The 20919-nt window shown below is 41.5% G+C and overlaps 1 long non-coding RNA gene and 7 other non-coding genes across 10 annotated transcripts; 5 read left to right on the forward strand and 3 right to left on the reverse strand.

The window, feature by feature from the left end:
- The first annotated feature begins 1103 nt into the window (after positions 1–1103).
- Positions 1104–1176, forward strand: trnak-uuu (transfer RNA lysine (anticodon UUU)). Its single transcript has one exon. It is a non-coding gene; the product is annotated as a tRNA-Lys (tRNA).
- A 2685-nt stretch (positions 1177–3861) lies between these two features.
- On the reverse strand, positions 3862–3935 carry trnat-agu (transfer RNA threonine (anticodon AGU)). The gene has a single exon. It is a non-coding gene; the product is annotated as a tRNA-Thr (tRNA).
- A 495-nt stretch (positions 3936–4430) lies between these two features.
- On the forward strand, positions 4431–4502 carry trnaw-cca (transfer RNA tryptophan (anticodon CCA)). The gene has a single exon. It is a non-coding gene; the product is annotated as a tRNA-Trp (tRNA).
- An 8638-nt stretch (positions 4503–13140) lies between these two features.
- On the reverse strand, positions 13141–13214 carry trnat-agu (transfer RNA threonine (anticodon AGU)). The gene has a single exon. It is a non-coding gene; the product is annotated as a tRNA-Thr (tRNA).
- Positions 13215–16413: 3199 nt separating this feature from the next.
- trnar-ucu (transfer RNA arginine (anticodon UCU)) lies at positions 16414–16503 on the reverse strand. The gene is given in 2 exon segments: positions 16414–16449; positions 16467–16503. It is a non-coding gene; the product is annotated as a tRNA-Arg (tRNA).
- A 433-nt stretch (positions 16504–16936) lies between these two features.
- trnaw-cca (transfer RNA tryptophan (anticodon CCA)) lies at positions 16937–17008 on the forward strand. The gene has a single exon. It is a non-coding gene; the product is annotated as a tRNA-Trp (tRNA).
- A 1147-nt stretch (positions 17009–18155) lies between these two features.
- On the forward strand, positions 18156–18228 carry trnak-uuu (transfer RNA lysine (anticodon UUU)). The gene has a single exon. It is a non-coding gene; the product is annotated as a tRNA-Lys (tRNA).
- A 455-nt stretch (positions 18229–18683) lies between these two features.
- LOC128318414 (uncharacterized) lies at positions 18684–19865 on the forward strand. Of its 3 annotated transcripts, none has more exons than XR_008301805.1 (4): positions 18684–18890; positions 18964–19072; positions 19160–19223; positions 19310–19865. It is a non-coding gene; the product is annotated as an uncharacterized LOC128318414 (long non-coding RNA). The 3 variants fall into 3 exon arrangements; XR_008301804.1 differs by having other exon boundaries at positions 19521–19865; XR_008301803.1 differs by having other exon boundaries at positions 19160–19865.
- Positions 19866–20919: the final 1054 nt, after the last annotated feature.

Below are 20919 nucleotides of genomic sequence, written 5' to 3' on the forward strand. Positions count from 1 at the left end.
ATATATACAGTGATTCTTTTCAAGGAATCTTAAGAATTATATATATTTTTTGCAGCTATCCATGTGATATTCTCAGCATGGTCACTAAGGACAGGAACATTTTTATCATAAATCTGTCTTAAAGATAATTTTGGTAGTTTTAAGAGATGCTATGCAAATGTGCAACCGGTGTGGATGTAAAATATACTCTGAAGGATATCAGAAGAACCATTCTAATTATTTACAATGCAAAAAAATCAGTCAAAACATAGTTGATACTGAAAGTAACATAGTTCATGCAAGTAACATAGTTGAATGGAACATCTTCTACTCATGGATTGAGGTTACCAGCACAGACCAGGACAACTATAAGTATGAACCCTCAGGTCTAGCTGGAGAAGAGGAAAGATGGGTCATTTCAGAAATGGATGTGAGGAAGGTGCTACACAAAGTTAACACCAGAAAAGGATGCGGTCCAGACAACATCCTTGGACAACATCTCCGACTGAGTCTCTACCAACATCTTCAAGGAGCTCTCTTCCATCAACATCTCTGAGGGAGTCTCATCCATCCACGGCTCCAAGAATCTCATCCATTTACAACTCAGTGAGTCTCTACCAACATCTTCAAGTAACTGTCTTCCATCAACATCTCTGAGTGAGTCCCTACCAACATCTTCAAGAAGCTCTCTTCCATCAATGTCTTTGACTGAGTCTCTTTTAACATCTTGAATGAGTCTCATCCATCCATATCGCGAGAGATCTCTTTTTAACACCCTCAGAGTCTCATCTACCAACATCTCCATGAGAGGTCTCTTTTAACATCTTCAGAGTTCTCATCACCAAACTACTCCAGGAGAGTTCTCTTCAACTAACAGCTCAAGAGAGTCTCCATCCACATCTGAAAGAGTCTCTTCAACCAGCATCTGTAGGAGTCTCTTCCAACAAGCTACCAGGAGTTCTCATCAACAAAGAGTTTCAGAAGTTGAACGTGTGTGTGTGTGTGTGTGTGTGTGTGTGTGTGTGTGTGTGTGTGTGTGTGTGTGTGTGTGTGTGTGTGTGTGTGTGTGTGTGTGTGGTCACAGGCCCGACCTGTTTCGAGGGTAGAAGAACTCAAACAGCAGGGCCCGGATAGCTCAGTCGGTAGAGCATCAGACTTTTAATCTGAGGGTCCAGGGTTCAAGTCCCTGTTCGGGCGTCCTTCTCACTGTGTTTGACTTCTTGGCTGGAAAGGCCAAATCTTGGTTGAAATTGCTTATGGCCTCCAAAGGCTGTGAGGATTAGCCTTCTCTGATCTGGACAAATTTGAAATTGCTAATGCTTTCCAAATGATAACCATACTGTGCCGATCTAAGACTTCAGAGTGACTGTTGTGAGTACGAGTTATGCTGGTGAAATTTACTGAGTGATGGGATGGTCAAAATTCTTCTTGTTTGAAAAAATGCAAACACGCTACTTAAACAGACAGCTCTAGGCTTGGTTCACACATTCTTAACCCAGGACATTGTTTGACAGGTCCACTGAAACTTGTATTCTGAAAACATCTTAAGCAGTAATTTCAGGCAGTTGTTTTTCAGCAAACATGATCAACAAACTTTGGAAACATGTTACAGTAGGGTGCTAAGTTACTACTGGTAATTAGGTGAAATAGTTGTTACCTGAGTTGTTACCTTATCTTGTTCCTCGTTGAGATGACAAGTGGGGGGCTGTAATTGTTGCGACTAGGTTCTAACATCTGGGCTAGAGCTTTTTCAGAGGACAAGGCACAAGCTCTTTTTAAATGCATAACCTGCCTGGATTCCCCTTCCAAAGATTTTAAGGGAGACTTTCCATAGCCTATGGCAGTTCTCACCTCAGTGTGTGAGTGTGAAGCGTGGACAACTCGTACCTGAACTCAACTTAGAGACGAGACAGCATATGTGATAGGACCAAGGTTCAACTTTCCAAAGCTTGGTTGAAATTGCCTATGGTTGTCATGCCATCAGTGTGCACTGTGATAGGCAAATGACAACTCATTTGGGTTTGAGATGACATGTTTAATATGAGAGGACAGATGCGAATTTCAGCTTTCATTTCCTCATATTTACATCCAGATGTGTTAAACAACTTAGAACATGGCAGCTTTTGTTTGAACTCATTTTTTTAAGTGAGCAAAAAATATTGGAACAAGAGCATGATAGGTGTTCCTTGCTGCCCAATTGTGCCCTGTTAAATTGATTGTTTAAAATATTAACAGCTTTGAATGCCTACTGTTTGTTTGAGCCCTAGGTTTCACCTGTGAAGACTGAATTTTTCTTAAAAAGGTTAAACCAACATGAAGACCAGAGAGCTTTCTATGGGAGAAAAGCAAGCCATTGTGAAGCTGAGAAAAAAGGGAAAATCAATCAGATCCATTACACAAGCATTGGGCATAGCTCATACAACAAATTGGAATGTACTGAAAAAGAAAGAAACCACTGGTGTACTAACAACCAGACATGGAACAGGTCAGCCAAGTAAAACAACAGCAGTTGGCCAGTCCATGACAGAAACATTGTGAGAGGTGAAGGTATTACAATCCACCATTCGAAAGAGACTACAGAAATAAAAAAGTGCAGAAATATAGAGGCCATACCACAAGATGCAAACCACTCAGCAGCAGTAATCATCAGAAAGACAGATTGGAATTCACAAAGAAATACAGAGATGATTCACAAAAGTTCAGGAACCAAGATAAACCTGTACTAAAGTGATGAAAAGGCCAAAGTGTGGAGAAAGAATGGATCTGCTCATGATCCAAAACATAGAAGCTCATCAGTCAAACACGGTGGAGGTAGTGTCATGGCTTGCATGGCTGCTTATGGAACAGTGTCACTAATCTTTATTGATGATGTAACTCATAATGGTAGCAGCAGAATGAATTCAAAAGTCTATAGAAACAACCTGTCTTCCAATTTACAGAGAAATGCATCCAATCTAGTTGGGAGGAACCTCATCATGTAGCAAGACAATGACCCAAAAAGCACTGCCTGACACAACAAAGGACTTCATCAGGGGGAAAAAGTGGAAGGTTTTAGGCTGGCCAAGTCAGTCACCAGACCTTAACCCAGTTGAGTAGCATTTCACCTCCTGATGAGGAGACTGAAGGGAGAAACCCCCCAAAGCAAAGAACAAGTGAAAAAAGCTGCAGTACAAGCCTGGAAAAGCAGCACAAAAGAAAAATGCAACAGATTGGTGGTCAGTGGGTCACCGGCTTGATGCAGTTATTGCAAGAAAGGGATATGCAACTCATCATCTCATGACAACATCATCTCAAAATCATCTCATATTTATCTTTTGATCTCAAACCCAAATGAATTCAGTGTATAGCAAAAACAAAAGAATTGGCCTTGCCATTCCAATATTTTGATGTTGGTATGAATTATCCATTCATTAGCAATCTGATTATTACTGATTAGAGAAATTATTGTGATTGATAGATTGATCAAAGAGGGGATTGTGGAAAAATAATCCGAAAATACATTTTATATTTTCATATTATGTATTTTATATTGCATATTATCCATTTCATAATGTTGGTCTTTATGTAACTGAGGAAGGGACGTTGAACCGTGGCCTACATATGAGCGTCAAAAATTAATAAGGAGGGAAGTTCGATCTCCGAGGTCAGCTTGATCTGGTGCGGTCTCCGCGGCCTAGGGTTAGATCATGTAAGAGGACAGTGTTCTCCAGTGTTCACTCTCGAGCTCCTTTATTGCTTAGGATCTGAACCCACAAGCTTTTAATAACATCAATGCTAAACCTAGAATTCACCTTCCAGTGTGCCCCTTCTTGGCTTACTTGTGTGGTGTTTCTTGGCTTTATAAAAGGTACTTCTCTTGCACCAACCAAGTAATCACACACCAGGCACTGCTGGGATTCGAACCCAGGATCTCCTGTTTACTAGACAGGCGCTTTAACCAACTAAGCCACAGCGCCACATAGAAGCACCACATATACACTACATATACAACAATCAACAATTGACAGCAATTGCTCAGAGGGCACAAACCAGAACGTTACTGTGGGGTTGGGATGTGTAAGCACAAATTATGACATGAATCCATGTCATGAGTATTTGTAAGAACTTAAGTTTAGGCAACAACTTCATTTTGCCAACTGGGGCCAACAAGCATTCCAGTAGAAACTAACAAGCAACACTTATGTGAAATGACTCTGGTAGGACTTGAACCCACAACCTTTGAATAACATCAATACTAAGCCAAGAAGTCCAATGCACTATCCCTTGCATAGTAGTTTAGCTCAGGTTCTTCCAAACTCATGGATGGTTACATCCATGTCAACAGTCAACAGGATCAACAGTCACAGCCCACCACTTGTCTCTGAGTTTCAATGAGATCTTTTTCACCTCAATGAGGAACAAGTATGCACTGCCAACTCTGTGCTATGATGCCATTTGACCCCCATGCATGGGACCTCGTGGCGCAACGGTAGCGCGTCTGACTCCAGATCAGAAGGTTGCGTGTTCAAATCACGTCGGGGTCAAGTGCTTGCTCTTTCATATACATGCAGGTGAGGGAGCCTTTTATATGGACTCAAATCTCTATGATGACCATCCATGTCATGCTAAAAGGTAACGTTGCTTAGGTAACAACTCTTTCACCTAAATACCAGTAATACTTTAGCATCCTACTGTAATATGTTTCCACGGTTTGCCCATTGTGCTTGCTGAAAAATAATTTGCCTGAAAATACTACTTAAGACGTTTTCAGAATACAAGTTTCAGTGGACCTGTCAAACAATGTGCTGGGTCAAGAATGTTTGAATCGTTATTTGTTCAAGTAGCGTGTTTGCATTTTTTCAGACAAGAAGACTTTTGACCATCCCATCACTTGGTATACTTCACCACTGTAACTCATACTCACAACAGTCACTCTGAACTCTAGATTGGCACAGTTTGGGTATCATTCATTTCATCCCCTGGATCAGAGAAGGCTAATCCTCATAGAAGTTGGAAGCCATCAGCAATTTCTATCAAGATTTGGCTTTTCTAGCCAAGAAGTCAAACACAACTGCCATGTTTCTCATTCTCTCTTGTGTCCGGCTGCTTTATGTCCCAGGACTTCCTCATGTCTGTGTTACATTATGGCTCTCCCTTTTAGTTATGCTGTCACAAGTAGTCTTGCTGGAGTCCCTGTTTGCACTCTGCCCACAATGTACATCTTCTTAAACCGTTACAACACAAGAGCAACCCCCCCCCACCCTCTGCCATGATCATGTCTCCTTCTGCTCTCCATACCTGCCTGATCCATCCTGATGCCCCACTTCTGCTTGGAGGTTTCATCACCTGAAAATCCCTCGCTGCTGTCGAGGATGGCCCACATGGACAGCCTAAAGATCACCATGAGATTACTGTGGATGGTACCAGACAGACACCCTAGATGGCTGTGGATGTTCTTCCTTGGCTAGCCTAAAGACTGCAATTGCTAAGAACACTTTACACTCAAGTCTCCATCGTCGAACAGTTAATAACTTCAGTTTGACATGATAGACCTAAAGTTAAACCTCTAATGGTGTTCATGCTCAAGTTAAAATGATTAGCACTATCTGACAGTTATAGAAGTGGAAAAATGTATAATCACACTACTCAGTGAGTCTGGTTCCTCTCTAGGTTTCTTCCTCTTGTTGCCTCAGGGAGTTTTTCCTTGCCACCGTCGCCTCTGTCTTGCCCAGTGGAATAAATTTCTAGGTCACTATTTAAATTTAAGCAAATTTGTGACTTTGACCATGTTAACGCCTTTGTACTAAAGGTGAAATTTTCTGTGAGCCTTATCCCTTCCTTTGAAGCACTTTTTCAGAAGACATACCGAAGGATCTAACCTAAAATGGATCATCAGGTTTTACACTGTCAGGACCACAAACCCCACTTCCCAGAACGCACCATGGCCTACTAATATGGCCGCTCCAGACTACACTTCCCAGAAACCATGGCAATTTACTTGTTCCCAATCACCAGACGTTTGATCACACACCTATTTTCAATCATACACCTTCATATATACACACACTATATTAAGGGACTTTCATTCACTACATTCTTCATGAAGTAAATGCTCAGTTTGTGTCTGTCTGCTGACTTTACCAAGCCTTTTGCCCATGTATGTTGTTCTTTCTTTTTTGATTTTTGGGCATTTTGCCTGTCTCTTGATTCATATGTTTTTTGTTTTGCCTAGTAACATAGTTGACAGAACTTTTGTGGACATGAGTAAAATCAAATAGTTTCTTCACTTAAAATTCAAAATCAGTCTAAAAAAAATAGTGTAGTATTTGGATTTTACAAATTAATTAAATATATATAATGTTTAACTTCGTTATTCATTATTTTGAACTCAAGACCCACTCACTTCAAAAAATGGACATCGCAAAAATTGTCAATTGAGGAACATTAAGGCAATTTCAAGCAAACTGAAACATAGGGTGCACAATATATTTGTGTGAGATTATAATATACTTTCGCTTAATTGGTAAAATAGGCTATTTCTGAAGTAAAAATATAATTATCATCACTGGACATGAAATTTACCCAAGATTGTAGAATAACTCCAATATCTTCGGTTATATGCTCTGTGTTAGCCGCTCTAGTGCATCATTCAATTTGTTACACTTATACTGTTATGTCTACGTTTTAGGTCTCAGCTTATTTATTGATTTGAATTTTTTTCTGAGTTTGTTTATGTTATTGTGGCTATGGGGAAAACGAGGCTTCGATGTGCACAGGGGCAGCTGTGTCTGGTCGCTTCCAGTGTGTAATAGTGGTGTTTCATTCATGAACAAATCTGTGTTTTTGAACAAATCTTAACAATAACATGCTAAAAAATGCTTACATCTAACTGCCAATTTTTGCTACTCCTCCTCCAAATTTTTGCCTCTAACCTTGCACAAAGTCGGGAAAAAAGGACCAGACTGATGAGAAAAACATAAATAACTTAGATGTTTTTTAAAAAAAAAAAATAACAAATTTTTAGGTCAGAGGAATAGCAATCACGACCAAAGGTCAAAGTAGCAACAGACAACTCCACAGGTCACAGCAGTAGTGGCAGGTGCAGCAGCAGTGCCACCTTGCTGCCCATTTGTTGATCTAGACCTTCCCTCCTATAATCAGAGAATTCCACCACTGCTTGGCCCCTGAAAATGCTGCTTGTAGCTTTTAATTAATCAATCAATCAATTAAGTAATTTTGTTGCCGGTGTTGGTGGTGGTTTGTTTTTTTCCATCCATAAATAAAAATATTTAAATTACTTGGGGAGTCATGTCATGCATTTTTTATTTATATAAAACATCTAATAGAAAAAAAGACCTCTTTGCCTTATTACAGTTTGCTCAAAGTTTGTTAATCGTAATTAGACTTTGAGAATGCGATCGTATCATAACAAACAGTTCTAAAAAGGACAGCAAGTGACATGACTGATTTTTTGTGGCTTTCTCCTTCAGATTTCAAAAACTGATATAGCACAAAGTAGCTGTGAAGGAGCATACGAACGGCTGTACGAATACACCCCTCACTTTGAGTCTGAATGAGAGTGGTAGACCTAGCGTTCATGAACGAAATGAACGAACTGATAATTGTCGTTTGAGAATGAAATGAACAAAATGACAATTGTCGTTGAAGGCTCACAGTGTGAACGAGGCTAACAGTGTGACCCACTCTGCAAGGGGGAAAATGAACAGGCATATTGAACAACATTGGTTTTCAGTTGACAATTCCATGGCTTACTGTGACATTTCAGCCCCAAGTAGGACAAATGCCTAGTCCCTTAGGCCCATCTGAACACATCTGCATGGAATTTATTGACATGACAGAAAGGAAGGAAGGGAAAAAGTACTGTCTATTAGTGGTAGACAGATTCTCTACATGGGTAGAGACAATTGCTAAATGTTTAGCAAGGGAAGTTTTTCCAAGATTTGGAATTTGAAGTAATTCCATCGACAATTTGGCAATTTTCTAAATTAGCTTCCAAATAAAAGAACTGGGCATTAAACATAAGCTCTCCTGTGTGTACCACCCACAATCTGTAGGACTAGTAGAAAGAGCAAATGGAACGATTAAATCCAAATTTGCAAAAACTTGTCAGGATGCTGGACTGAATTGGGTAGCCGCATTACCCCTTGTCCTGATGAGCATGAGATACTCAAGAAACCACAGCACGCATTTGACCCTACATGAAATGGTTACTGGAAGACCAATGCCAATCCCCTACGCACAACCAGAATATCTAGTCCCACAGCTAGAACAACTGGAAAATGAGTTGTCAAACTACTTGAAAAGACCAACTTCTATACCTTACTCCCTTTATCACCAGGTGAAGGAAGCCAGCGGACCTCATAAAGAACCTGTTAAGCCTGAGAACCGGCCCAAGCCAGGTGACTGGGTCTACATAAAGGTGCACAAGAGAAAGTGGGCTAAGCCAAGGGTCCAAGGACCATACAAGGTAATCTTAGCAAGAGCTACAGCAGTTAACGTAGACGGACTGAACACGTGGCTCCACATCAGCCACCACAGCCCAGCAGAAGAGCCTGGTATGTCTCTGAGTGAGGCAATCGAAAACCTAAAGACACAAAGAACAGAGGACACAGGGAAGTGTCAGTAACTTCTTCTCTGATCTCCAACAAGCCCCTCTACGTGGTGTAAAATCATAGGGACCAGAAGAAGATGAATGAAAGGTATGTTGGGTTTATTAAGAGACTATTTGGCAAAAAGTGACTGATTTTGCATACTGTTGGGACATTCAGACAATTGCAAAAGGTATTTTCATGACAAGGGACAAGACCTTTACTAGGAGTAGCACCCCACCCATATAGTCCCCTCAGAAAGTATTGGAACAGCAAGGCCAATTCTATTGTTTTCCCTATACATTGAAGACATTAGGGGTTGAGATCACAAGTTTAATATGAGAGGACAGATGCGAATTTCAGCTTTCATTTCCTCATATTTACATCCAGATGTGTTAAACAACTTAGAACATGGCAGCTTTTGTTTGAACCCAACCTTTTTTTCAAGTGATCAAAAACATTGGAACAAGTGCATGATAGGTGTTTCTTGTTGCCCAATTGTGCCCTGTTAAATTGACTGTTTAAAATATTTATAGCTTTAAATGCCTACTCTTTGTTTGAGCCCTAGGTTTCACCTGTGAAGACTGAATTTTTGTTAAAAAGGTTAAACCAACATGAAGACCAGAGAGCTTTCTATGGGAGAAAAGCAAGCCATTGTGAAGCTGAGAAAAGAGGGAAAATCAATCAGATTCATTACACAAGCATTGGGCATAGCCCATACAACAAATTGGAATGTACTGAAAAAGAAAGAAACCGCTGGTGTACTAACAACCAGACATGGAACAGGTCAACCAAGTAAAACAACAGCAGTTGATGACAGAAACATTGTGAGAGGTGAAGGTATTACAATCTACCATTCGAAGGAGACTACAGAAATAAAAAAGTGTAGAAATATACAGGCCATACCACAAGATGCAAACCACTCATCAGCAGTAATAAGATAAGATAAGATAAACTTTATTGATTCCACATTGGGGAAATTCACTTATCACAGCAGCTCACAGACAGTTAAAGTGCAGGAAGAAAGAAAAGGAAGGGAGAAAGAAAAGTTAAAACTATAACTATATATACACCTTAGGAATAATAAAAGAATAAAATTATATAAAATTATAAAATATTGCACATCTGAACATCACTGTAATGCGGTGTTGTAAAGTCTGACAGCCACTGATATGAATGACCTGCGGTAGCACTGGGGGTGTAGCACTCTGCTGCTGAAAGAGCTGCACAGGGTCTCCACAGTCCCATACAAGGGGTGAGAGGTGTTGTTCATAATAGATGTCAGCTTGGCTAACATCCTCCTCTCACCCACCACCTCCACAGAGTCCAGTGGGCAGCCCAGAACAGAGCTGGCTCTCCTAACCAGCTTGTTCAGTCTCTTCCTGCCCCCGTCTGTGCTGCCTCCCACCCAGCAGACTACAGCGTAGAGAATTGCAGAGGCCACTACAGTATCGTAAAATGTCCTTAATAATGTCCTGCACACTCCAAAGGACCCTAGTCTCCTCAGCAGGTGGAGGCGACGCTGGCCCTTCTTGTACAAAGCATCAGTGTTATCCAGCCAGTCCAGTCTATTGTTTAAGTGGACACCTAGGTACTTGAACCTATCCACCAACTCAATATCCAAGCCCTGGATGGTCACTGGTATGTGCTGTGGTGTTCTCCTTCTCCGGAAGTCAATCACCATCTCTTTCGTCTTACTGGTGTTCAAGTGCAAGTGGTTACACTCACACCAGTCAACAAAGTCCTTGATGACGTCCCTGTATTCCTGTTCATTCCCATCAGATACACATCCAACAATGGCTGTATCATCTGAGAACTTTTGGAGGTGGCAGGTGTTGGTGTTATAACTGAAGTCAGAGGTGTACAGTGTGAAAAGGAACGGGGAGAGCACCGTGCCCTGGGGAGCCCCGGTGTTGCAGACTACCACTTCAGACACACAGTCACGCAACCTTACATACTGTGGTCTGTTGGTGAGGTAGTCGATTGTCCATGCAGCCAGGTGATCATCCACCCCTGACCGCTCCAGCTTCCCACGCAGCAGTGCTGGCTGTATGGTGTTGAAAGCACTGGAGAAGTCAAAGAATATGACTCTCACAGTGCTCCCGGTGGTCTCCAGGTGAGTCAGTGCCCGGTGCAGCAGGTAGATCACTGCGTCGTCCACACCGATGCCAGGCCGATATGCAAAGTGCAGTGGGTTGAGCACTGTGCTCACTAAGGAATGGAGGTGACAGAGGATGATCCGGTCCATGGTCTTCATCAGGTGGGAGGTTAAGGCAACAGGTCTGAAGTGGTTCAGCTCCCTGGGGTATGCAGTCTTTGGTACTGGAACCACACAGGTTTCCACAGGTTTGGGACCTTCTCCAAGCTGAGGCTCAGATTAAACATGTACCTGACCACCCCACATAGCTGGTTCGCACAGTCCCTGAGCAGTCTGGGGCTGATTCCATCCGGCCCTGCAGCCTTCCTTGCCTTTATCTTCCTTAGTTCACACCTCACCTGATTCGTTGTTAAGGAGAGGGGGGTGAGGGAAGACTGAGATGAGTGAACGGGGTGAAAGGTTGTGAAAGACTAGGGGGGGCAGTGAGGGGAAGTGTAGTGAGGCGTAAGTGAGGTGGAGGTGAAGACAGTCCGGAGAGGGGGGTGGTTGCTGGTCTGAAGTAGGGTGGAGAGGGAGAACGCTGGGAGGGAGAGGAAGTGGGAACAGAGTCAAATCTGTTAAAAAACAGATTCAACTCATTTGCCCAGAGCTGATCACCATTTACTGATCCTCTCCCGCCACACTGACCATGCCCTGAGATGTTTTTCAGTCCTCTCCACACATCACGGAAGTTGTTTTGCGTTAACCGCTCCTCCAGTTTCCTCCTGTAGCTGTCCTTGCACCGTCTCATCCTGTATTTGAGTTCTTTCTGAACTCTCTTAAGCTCCTCTTTGTCTCTTGAAGTAAAAGCCCTTTTCTTCTCATTTAGCAGGTCTTTGAGCTCAGGGGTCACCCAGGGTTTGTTATTGGAGAAACACCGTACCCTCCTGGATGGTACAGTATTCTCCACACAGAAATTTATGTAATCTATAATGCAGTGGGTGAGACGATCAGAAATCATCAGAAAGACAGATTGGAATTCACAAAGAAATACAGAGATGATTCACAAAAGTTCAGGAACCAAGATAAACCTGTATTAAAGTGATGGAAAGGCCAAAGTGTGGAGAAAGAATGGATCTGCTAGTGATCCAAAACATAGAAGCTCATCAGTCAAACATGGTGGAGGTAGTGTCATGGCTTGCATGGCTGCTTATGGAACGGTCTCACTAATCTCTATTGATGATGTAACTCATGATGGTAGCAGCAGAATGAATTCAGAAGTCTATAGAAACAAACTGTCTTCCAATTTACAGAGAAATGCATCCAATCTAATTGGGAGGAACCTCATCATGCAGCAAGACAATGACCCAAAAAGCACTGCCCACAACAAAGGATTTGATCAGGGGGAAAAAGTGCAAGGTTTTAGGCTGGCCAAGTCAGTCACCAGACCTTAACCCAGTTGAGCAGCATTTCACCTCCTGATGAGGAGACTGAAGGGAGAAACCCCCCCAAAACAAAGAACAAGTGAACAAGCCTGGAAAAGCAGCACAAAAGAAAAATGCAACAGTTTGGTGGTCAGTGGGTCACCGGCTTGATGCAGTTATTGCAAGAAAGGGATATGCAACTCATCATCTCATGACAACATCATCTCAAAATCATCTCATATTTATCTTTTGATCTCAAACTCAAATGTATTCAGTGTATAGCAAAAACAAAAGAGTTGGCCTTGCCATTCCAATACTTTCATGTTGGTACGAATTATCTATTTATTAGCAATCAGATTATTACTGATTAGAGAAATTATTGTGATCAATAGATTGATCAAAGGGGGGATTGTGGAAAAATAATCCGAAAATACATTTTATATTTTCATATTATGTATTTTATATTGCATATTATCCATTTCATAATGTTGGTCTTTATGTAACTGAGGAAGGGACGTTGAACCGTGGCCTACATATGAGCGTCAAAAATCAATAAGGAGGGATGTTCGACCTCCGAGGTCAGCTTGATCTGGTGCGGTCTCCGCGGCCTTGGTTGCTTTACATAACATAAAAGGCAAATGGGTGATATAAAGGGATGGAGAGATATCCAGAGGCAGTAAAGAGAGTTAGAGTGAGTAAGATCATTAGAATTAGCCAGTTAGAGGAGGAAAATATGTCCCACCCTTGGGGCTTTTAAGATCATGCACTATGGTCAACTCTCTCAATTTAGTTCATCCCCTGGATCAGAGAGGGCTAATCCTCATAGAAGTTGGAAGCCATCAGCAATTTCTATCACGATTTGGCTTTTCCAGCCAAGAGGTCAAACACAACTGCGATGTTTGGATGCTGCCCCCCCACTACAGTGGAGTGTCTGGCTGCTTTATGTCTGAAGCTTTTCATCAATTCTAAACCTAGAATTCACCTTCCAGTGTGCCCCTTCTTGGCTTACTGTGTGGTGTTTCTCGGCTTCATAAATGGTACTGTTCTTGCACCAAATGAATAATCACACACTAGGCACTGCTGGGATTTGAACCCAGGATCTCCTGTTTACTAGACAGGCACATCAACCAACTAAGCCACAACACCACACACAAGTGCCACACTGATAGTCACTCTGGCATGCAGACCTAGATGAGAAGGTATCTTGTCAACAATTGACAGCAATTCCTCTGAAGGTACTCAGCATATGTTTCTAATCTTTGCTAATCAGAACGTTAGTGTGGGGTTGGGATGTGTAAGCACAAATTATGATATGAATCCATGTCATGAGTATTTGTAAGAACATAAATTTAGGCAACAGCTTCATTTTGCCAACTGTGGCCAACGAAGCATTCCATCTAAGATGGAAAGTAGGGAATTGCCTAATCCACCAGGATTCCTCACTATAGAATTCTTCTCAGACACCCTGTCTGGTATAGAAGGGACAAGCAACACTTAGACAAAACAACTCTGGTGGGACTCAAACCCACAACCTTTGAATAACTTCAACACTGAGCCTAGAAGGCCAATGCGCTATCCATTGCACCACAGAGCCCCTGCAAGCTTCTTACATGGTGTTTAAGCTCAGGTTCTTCCAAATTCATGGATGGTCCCATCTATGTCAACAGTCAACAGGATCGTCAACAGTCACAGCCCACCACTTGTCTCTGAGTTTCAATGCGTCTTTATCACCCACAAGGAACAAGAATGCACTGCCAACGCTGTGCTATGATGCCGTTTGGCACAGATTGGCACAGTTTGGGTATCATTTAGTTCATCCCCTGGATCAGAGAAGGCTAATCCTCATAGAATTTGGAAAGCATCAGCAATTTCAATCAAGATTTGGCTTTTCCAGCCAAGAAGTCAAACACAACTCTGTCTCTCTCTCTCTACGCCCATTCCCATGATCCTGTCTCCCTCTGCTCTCCATACCTGCCTGATCCATCCTGAAGCACCACTTCTGCTTGGAGGATTCATCACCTGAAAATCCCTCACTGCTGTTGAGAATGGCCCACATGAACAGCCTAAAGATCACCATGAGATTACTGTGGATGGTACCAGACAGACACCCTAGATGGCTGTGGATGTTCTTCCTCGGCTAGCCTAAAGACTGCAATTGCTAAGAACAGTTTACACTCAAGTCTCCATCTTCGAACAGTTAATAGCTTCAGTTTGACATGATAGACCTAAAGTTAAACCTCTAATGGTGTTCATACTCAAGTTAACATGATTAGCACTATGTGACAGTTATAGAAGTGGAAAAACGTATAATCAAACTACTCAGTGTCACACAGAAAAGGATGTGTTCCCTTTTGAGTCTGGTTTCTCTCAAGGTTACTTCCTCTTGTTGCCTCAGGGAGTTTTTCCTTGCCACCGTCGCCTCTGGCTTGCCCAGTAGGGATACATTTAAATTTTTTGGATTTCTATAAAGCTGCTTTGTTACAATGTCCAATGTTAAAAGCACTATATTAATAAAATTGAATTGAATTGAAAGTTTACACCTGAGGCTAACTAAACTACATTTTGTTATACTGTACAAATCTGTATGTGTACAGTGGGGACCAAAAGTCTGCGCAACATTGAAAATCTGGGATTTTTTAAAATTTAAAACTGGAAATAAACAGTTTTGTAAATTCTTTGTAATCCTATTTAATATTCAAAATGTTGCACAATTTCTAGGTCACTATTTAAATTTAAGCACATTTGTGACTTTGACCATGTTAACGCCTTTGTACTAAAGGTGAAATTTTCTGTGAGCCTTATCCCTTCCTTTGAAGCACTTTTTTTCAGAAGACATACTGATAGATCTAACCTAAAATGGATCATCAGGTTTTACACTGTCAGGACCACAAACCCCACTTCCCAGAACGCACCATGGCCTACTAATATGGCCGCTCCAGACTACACTTCCCAGAAACCATGGCAGTTTACTCGCTCCCAATCACCAGACGTTTGATCACACAACTGTTTTCAATCATACACTCTCATATATATACACACACTATATAAGGGACTTTCATTCACTACATTCTCTGTGAAGTAAATGCTCAGTTTGTGTCTGTCTGCTGACTTTACCAAGCCTTTTGCCCATGTATGTTGTTCTTTCTTTTTAGATTTTTGGACATTTTGCCTGTCTCTTGATTCATATGTTTTTTGTTTTGCCTAGTAACATAGTTGACAGAACTTTTGTGGACATGAGTAAAATCAAATATTTTCTTCACTTAAAAGTTAAACTGAATCTAAAAAAAATAGTGTATTATTTGGATTTTAGAAATTAATTAAATATATATAATGTTTAACTTTGTTATTCATTATTTTGAACTCAAGACCCACTCACTTCAAAAAACGGACATCGCAAAAACTGTCAATTGAGGAACATTAAGGCAATTTCAAGCAAACTGAAACATAGGGTGCACAATATATTTGTGTGAGATTATAATATACTTTCCCTTAATTGGTAAAATAGGCTATTTCTGAAGTAAAAATATAATTATCACTGGACATGAAATTTACCCAAAATTGTAGAATAACTCCAATATCTTCAGTTATATGCTCTGTGTTAGCCGGTCTAGTGCATCAATCAATTTGTTACACTTATACTGTTATGTCTACGTTTTAGGTCTCAGCTTATTTATTGATTTGAATTTTTTTCTGAGTTTGTTTATGTTATTGTGGCTATGGGGAAAAGGAGGCTACGATGTGCACAGGGGCAGCTGTGTCTGGTCGCTTCTAGTGTGTAATAGTGGTGTTTCATTCATGAACAAATCTGTGTTTTTGAACAAATCTTAACAATAACATGCTAAAAAATGCTTACATCTAACTGCCACTTTTTGCTACTCCTCCTCCAAATTTTTGCCTCTAACCTTGCACAAAGTTGGGAAAAAAGGCCCAGACTGATGAGAAAAACATAAATACCTTAGATGTTTTTAAATTGCAAAAAAAAAAAAAAAAAATTTTTAGGTCAGAGGAATAGCAATCACGACCAAAGGTCAAAGTAGCAACAGACAACTCCACAGGTCACAGCAGTAGTGGCAGGTGCAGCAGCAGTGCCACCTTGCCACCCATTTGTTCTTCAGTGTGGGGTTTGGATGTGTAAGCACAAATTATGACATGAATTAATGTCATGAGTATTTGTAAGAACTTAAATTTAGGCAACAGCTTCATTTTGCCAAATGGAGCCAACAAAGCTTTCCATCTAAGATGGAAAGTAGGGAATTGCCTAACCCACCAGGATTCCTCACCATGGAATTCCTCTCAGACACCCTGTCTGGTATAGAAGAAACTAACAAGCAACACTTATGTGAAATGACTCTGGTGGGACTCGAACCCACAACCTTTGAATAGCTTCAACACTGAGCCTAGAAGTCCAATGCGCTATCCATTGCACCACAGAGCCCCTGTGCCAGTATCTTTCTGTTGACAGCAATTGATATCTACATGCAACACACATCTGAAAGCAAAAAATTCTGGCACTGCTGGGACTCAAAGAGAAAGTTGAACGTTGGTCCTATCACATAGGCTGTCTAGTCTCTAAGTTGAGCTTCAGGTACAAGTTGTCCACGCTTCACACTCACACACTGAGGTGAGAACTGCCATTTGCTCTTGAAAAATCTTCCTTACTGTCTTGGAAAGGGGACTCCAGGCAGGTTATGCATTTAAAGAGCTTGTGCCTTGTCCTCTGAAAAAGTTCTAGCCCAGATGTGAGAATCTAGTCACAACAGTCACAGCCCACCACTTGTCTCTGAGTTTCAATGTGTCTTTATCACCTCAAAGAGGATAAGAATGCGCTGTCAACTCTGTGCTATGATGCCATTTGGCCCCTAGTGTGGGGCCTCGTGGTGCAACGGTAGCACGTCTGACTCCAGCTCAGAAGGTTGCGTGTTCAAATCACGTCAGGGTCATAAGCTTGCTCTTTGTCATATGTGGGTGAGGGAGTCTTTTATATGGACTCGAATCTCTATGATGACCGTCTTTGTAGACCTCATGCTAAAAGGTAACATTGCTTAGGTAACAACTCTTTCCCCTAATTACCAGTAATACTTTAGCATCCTACTGTAATATGTTTCCAAGGTTTGTCCATTGTGCTTGCTGAAAAATAATTTGCCTGAAAATACTGCTTAAGACGTTTTCAGAATACAAGTTTCAGTGGACCTGTCAAACAATGTCCTGGGTTAACAATGTTTGAATCGTAGAGTTATCTGTTTAAGTAGCGTGTTTGCATTTTTTCAGACAAGAAGACTTTTGACCATCCCATCACTTGATAAACTTCACCACCATAACTCATACTCACAACAGTCACTCTGAACTCTAGATTGGCACAGTTTGGGTATCATTCAGTTCATCCCCTGGATCAGAGAAGGCTAATCCTCATAGAATTTGGAAAGCATCAGCAATTTCAATCAAGATTTGGCTTTTCCAGCCAAGAAGTCAAACATAACTCTGTCTCTCTCTCTCTACGCCCATTCCCATGATCCTGTCTCCCTCTGCTCTCCATACCTGCCTGATCCATCCTGAAGCCCCACTCCTGCTTGGACGTTTCATCACCTGAAAATCACTCGCTGCTGTTGAGAATGGCCCACATGGACAGGCTAAACTGATGGTATGGTCAAAAGTCTTCTTGTTCTAAAAGAAAATACAAACACGGTAGTTAAACAGAAAACTTTATGGTTCAATTTAGAGACTGGACAGCTTATTAGATAGGACCAAGGTTTAACGTTCTCTTGGTTAACTTCACCATTTTACAGGTTACTTGAGTACTTTGTGTCTTTATATGCGTAAGACTATGGGCAGTCAGTGGAGGTATAAAGCTGCTTTTTTGTGAGTTACAGAGCCAAGATTCCACCTTGTTGGTTTGTATCCTTGAATAGTGCAAACACCCCGGTGTCCATGTAGTAAGAAAGCTATATTAATAAATTGTAGAAAGCCACAGGATCCAGATGGGATTAGCCCTCTCTGATCCAGTGCAGAGGACAAATTTTATTGGAACTATTGAACGTGTGTGGTCACAGGCCCGACCTGTTTCAAGGGTAGAAGAACCCTAGCAGTAGGGCCCGGATCGCTCAGTCGGTAGAGCCTCAGACTTTTAATCTGAGGGTCCAGGGTTCAAATCCCTGTTTGGGTGTCGTTCTCAATTTGGAAAAGCCAAGTCTTGGTTGAAATTGCTTATGGCTTCGAAAGGCTGCGAGGATTAGCATTCTCTGACCTGGAGGACAAACTTTGGAATTGCTAATGCTTTCCAAATCATAACCATACTGTACCGATCTAAGACTTCAGAGTGACTGTTGTGAGTATGAATTATGCTGGTGAAATTTACTGAGTGATGGGATGGTCAAAATTCTTCTTGTTTGAAAAAATGCAAACACGATACTTAAACAGACAATTCTATGATTCAGACATTCTTAACTCAGGACATTGTTTGACAGGTCCACTGAAACTTGTATTCTGCAAACATCTTAAGCAGCATTTTCAGGCAATTTTTTTTCAGCAAACATGATTGACAAACTTTGGAAACATGTTACAGTAGGGTGCAAAATTACTACTGGTAATTAGGTGAAAGAGTTGTTACCTGAGCAATGTTACTGTGGGGATCTGTGTTTTCTTGTTGGTGGTTACCTGCACTGATAATCAGTGTGGGGATCATGTGATCTGCATTGTGTGGCTGCTTGTCTTGGGTCACATGAGGCATGTCACATGACACATTAGGAGATTATAAAGTTTGGCTTGTGGAGTTCACACTCTCTTGCTGCTGCCATTTGCCACTGCAACTAGACTCCCATCATACAGGTAATGGAGTGACTCGACTGTGTTTTAATCGATATAGGAACTGAATTCTCATGTTCTGTTTTAACTTTATCAGGGTGACTGCTAGAACAATGTGTTCCACTCTTTATGAAGGACACAGGTGACTGCGTGGCATTTGAAGGACTTGTGACCTCCTATTGAGTTGCTGGGCTGCAGACACTCTGGTAGTTTCTTATGTGATTTCATTTTTTCATTTTAAATTGTTTTATATTGGTATTTAAAATGTGTTGATTATGTACTTGTATTTGTAGCACTGGAGTGCCCCATTTTATCTTCCTGGGTTATGCTGCGGGGAGTATTGAACACTCTTGCAAAGTAGGCCAATACTTCTTGTATATGTTGGTTTTATGTGTGCTGGTGAATGAAATTGGGGATTAATGTGGTATTATTTCTTTTTAAAGGGACCAGGCCAGCCACTGTTCTATTGTCAGTGTACAAGTCTTTTTTTAGTTTGTTGGTTTTGTTTGCCTTTGGCTTTGTCCCTTTTTTTTTTTTTTTTTTTTTTTTTTTTTTTTTTTTGTCCTTGGTCTAGTGTAACCCTGCCTTGACCAAGCCAGCGCGGTGGTCATCGTGTTGGGAGCTGGCTGTTCTCCTCTTTTTGTCTCTGTATAGGTTCTCTGTACAAGGCCGGATCTGCACCTCACTACTGCTCCATTCAGTTGGGGGCTGCACTGAGGGGACACTATTTTGGTGTGTACTGGTAACATGCAACACGGTGTGGTATTTTGTAGTGGTAATTACTGACCTTGTGTGTGCAGTGGTTGCTATGTTGCATGCTTGTATGGTGTTGGGTTTGTTGTGTCTGTCTCTCTCACCAGGGCCTCCTAGGAGAGGAGCTGTGGGTGCCGTGCCGACCCGACCTTATTAGTTTGAGAAGCTCCAGCCAGTTTCCCTTCGTCTCTTTTTCACATTAGCAATTGTACCTATTCAAAATTGTAATAAATTTGAGCTTGTGTACATGCCTTGTGTAAACTGTTTCTTTGCGGGCAGGGTCTAGAATCAGCCACACTACAGAGAGAAAAGGGGTTTCCCCCGCCCATTTTAGGGGGTGGCGTAGTCAGACAGTAAAGTACATGTAGGTATTCTGTGCGTCAGGTACCACATTACCTTTTAGCATTAGGCTGACAAAGACACGGATGGTCATCATAGAGATTCGAGTCCATATAAAAGTCTCAGCAGAAAAGCCCCCGACACCAGCGTGTATCCAAAAGATCAAGTTTCATGACCCTGACGTGATTTGAACACGCAACCTTCTGATCTGGATTTCCAAGTCAAGGGGCCAAAAAGTATCATGGCACAGAGTTGGCAGCGCATTCTTGTTCCTCGTTGAGGTGACAAGTGGGGGGCTGTGACTGTTGCGACTAGGTTCTGACATCTGGGCTAGAGCTTTTTCAGAGGACAAGGCACAAGCTCTTTAAATGCATAACCTGGCTGGATTCCCCTTCCCAAGCTACTTGTGATGTGATAGGACCAAGGTTCAACTTTCTCTTGGTTAACTTCGCACATTTATCGTTTATATGAGTCCTTTTTGTCATTATACGTGTCAGATGATGGGCAATCAGTGGCAAAGGTGGTATAAAGCTGCTTTTTGTGAGTTATCCATAGCCCGACTTGTTTTTTGAGGGTAAAAGAAACTCTATGGTAGGGCTTGGGTAGCTCAGTTGGTAGAGTAGTAGACTTTTAATCTGAGGGTCCAGGGTTTAAGTCCTTGTTTGGGTATTATAACTACTAGGTGCTTGCTGGGTTTGTCTTCCTGGCTGGAAAAGCCAAAGCTTGGTTGAAATTGCCTGTGGTTGTCATGCCATCAGTGTGCACTGTGACAGGCAAATGACAAGTGCAAAACCTTAAGGTAATGGATAGAGCGACTCTAGCCCAAAGTGGTAAATACAGTGTTATTAATAAGTAAAACATGTTGCTAAATTGTAGATGTCTTGCATAACATATGTGCAAGTATGCTGATTTTACTATTGTCAGGGAAAGAATTTAGAGTATTGGGCCATGACTGACTAAG

Source organism: Pangasianodon hypophthalmus, chromosome 5 (assembly GCF_027358585.1).
Source record: "Pangasianodon hypophthalmus isolate fPanHyp1 chromosome 5, fPanHyp1.pri, whole genome shotgun sequence".
In the NCBI taxonomy this organism is placed as follows: domain Eukaryota; kingdom Metazoa; phylum Chordata; class Actinopteri; order Siluriformes; family Pangasiidae; genus Pangasianodon; species Pangasianodon hypophthalmus.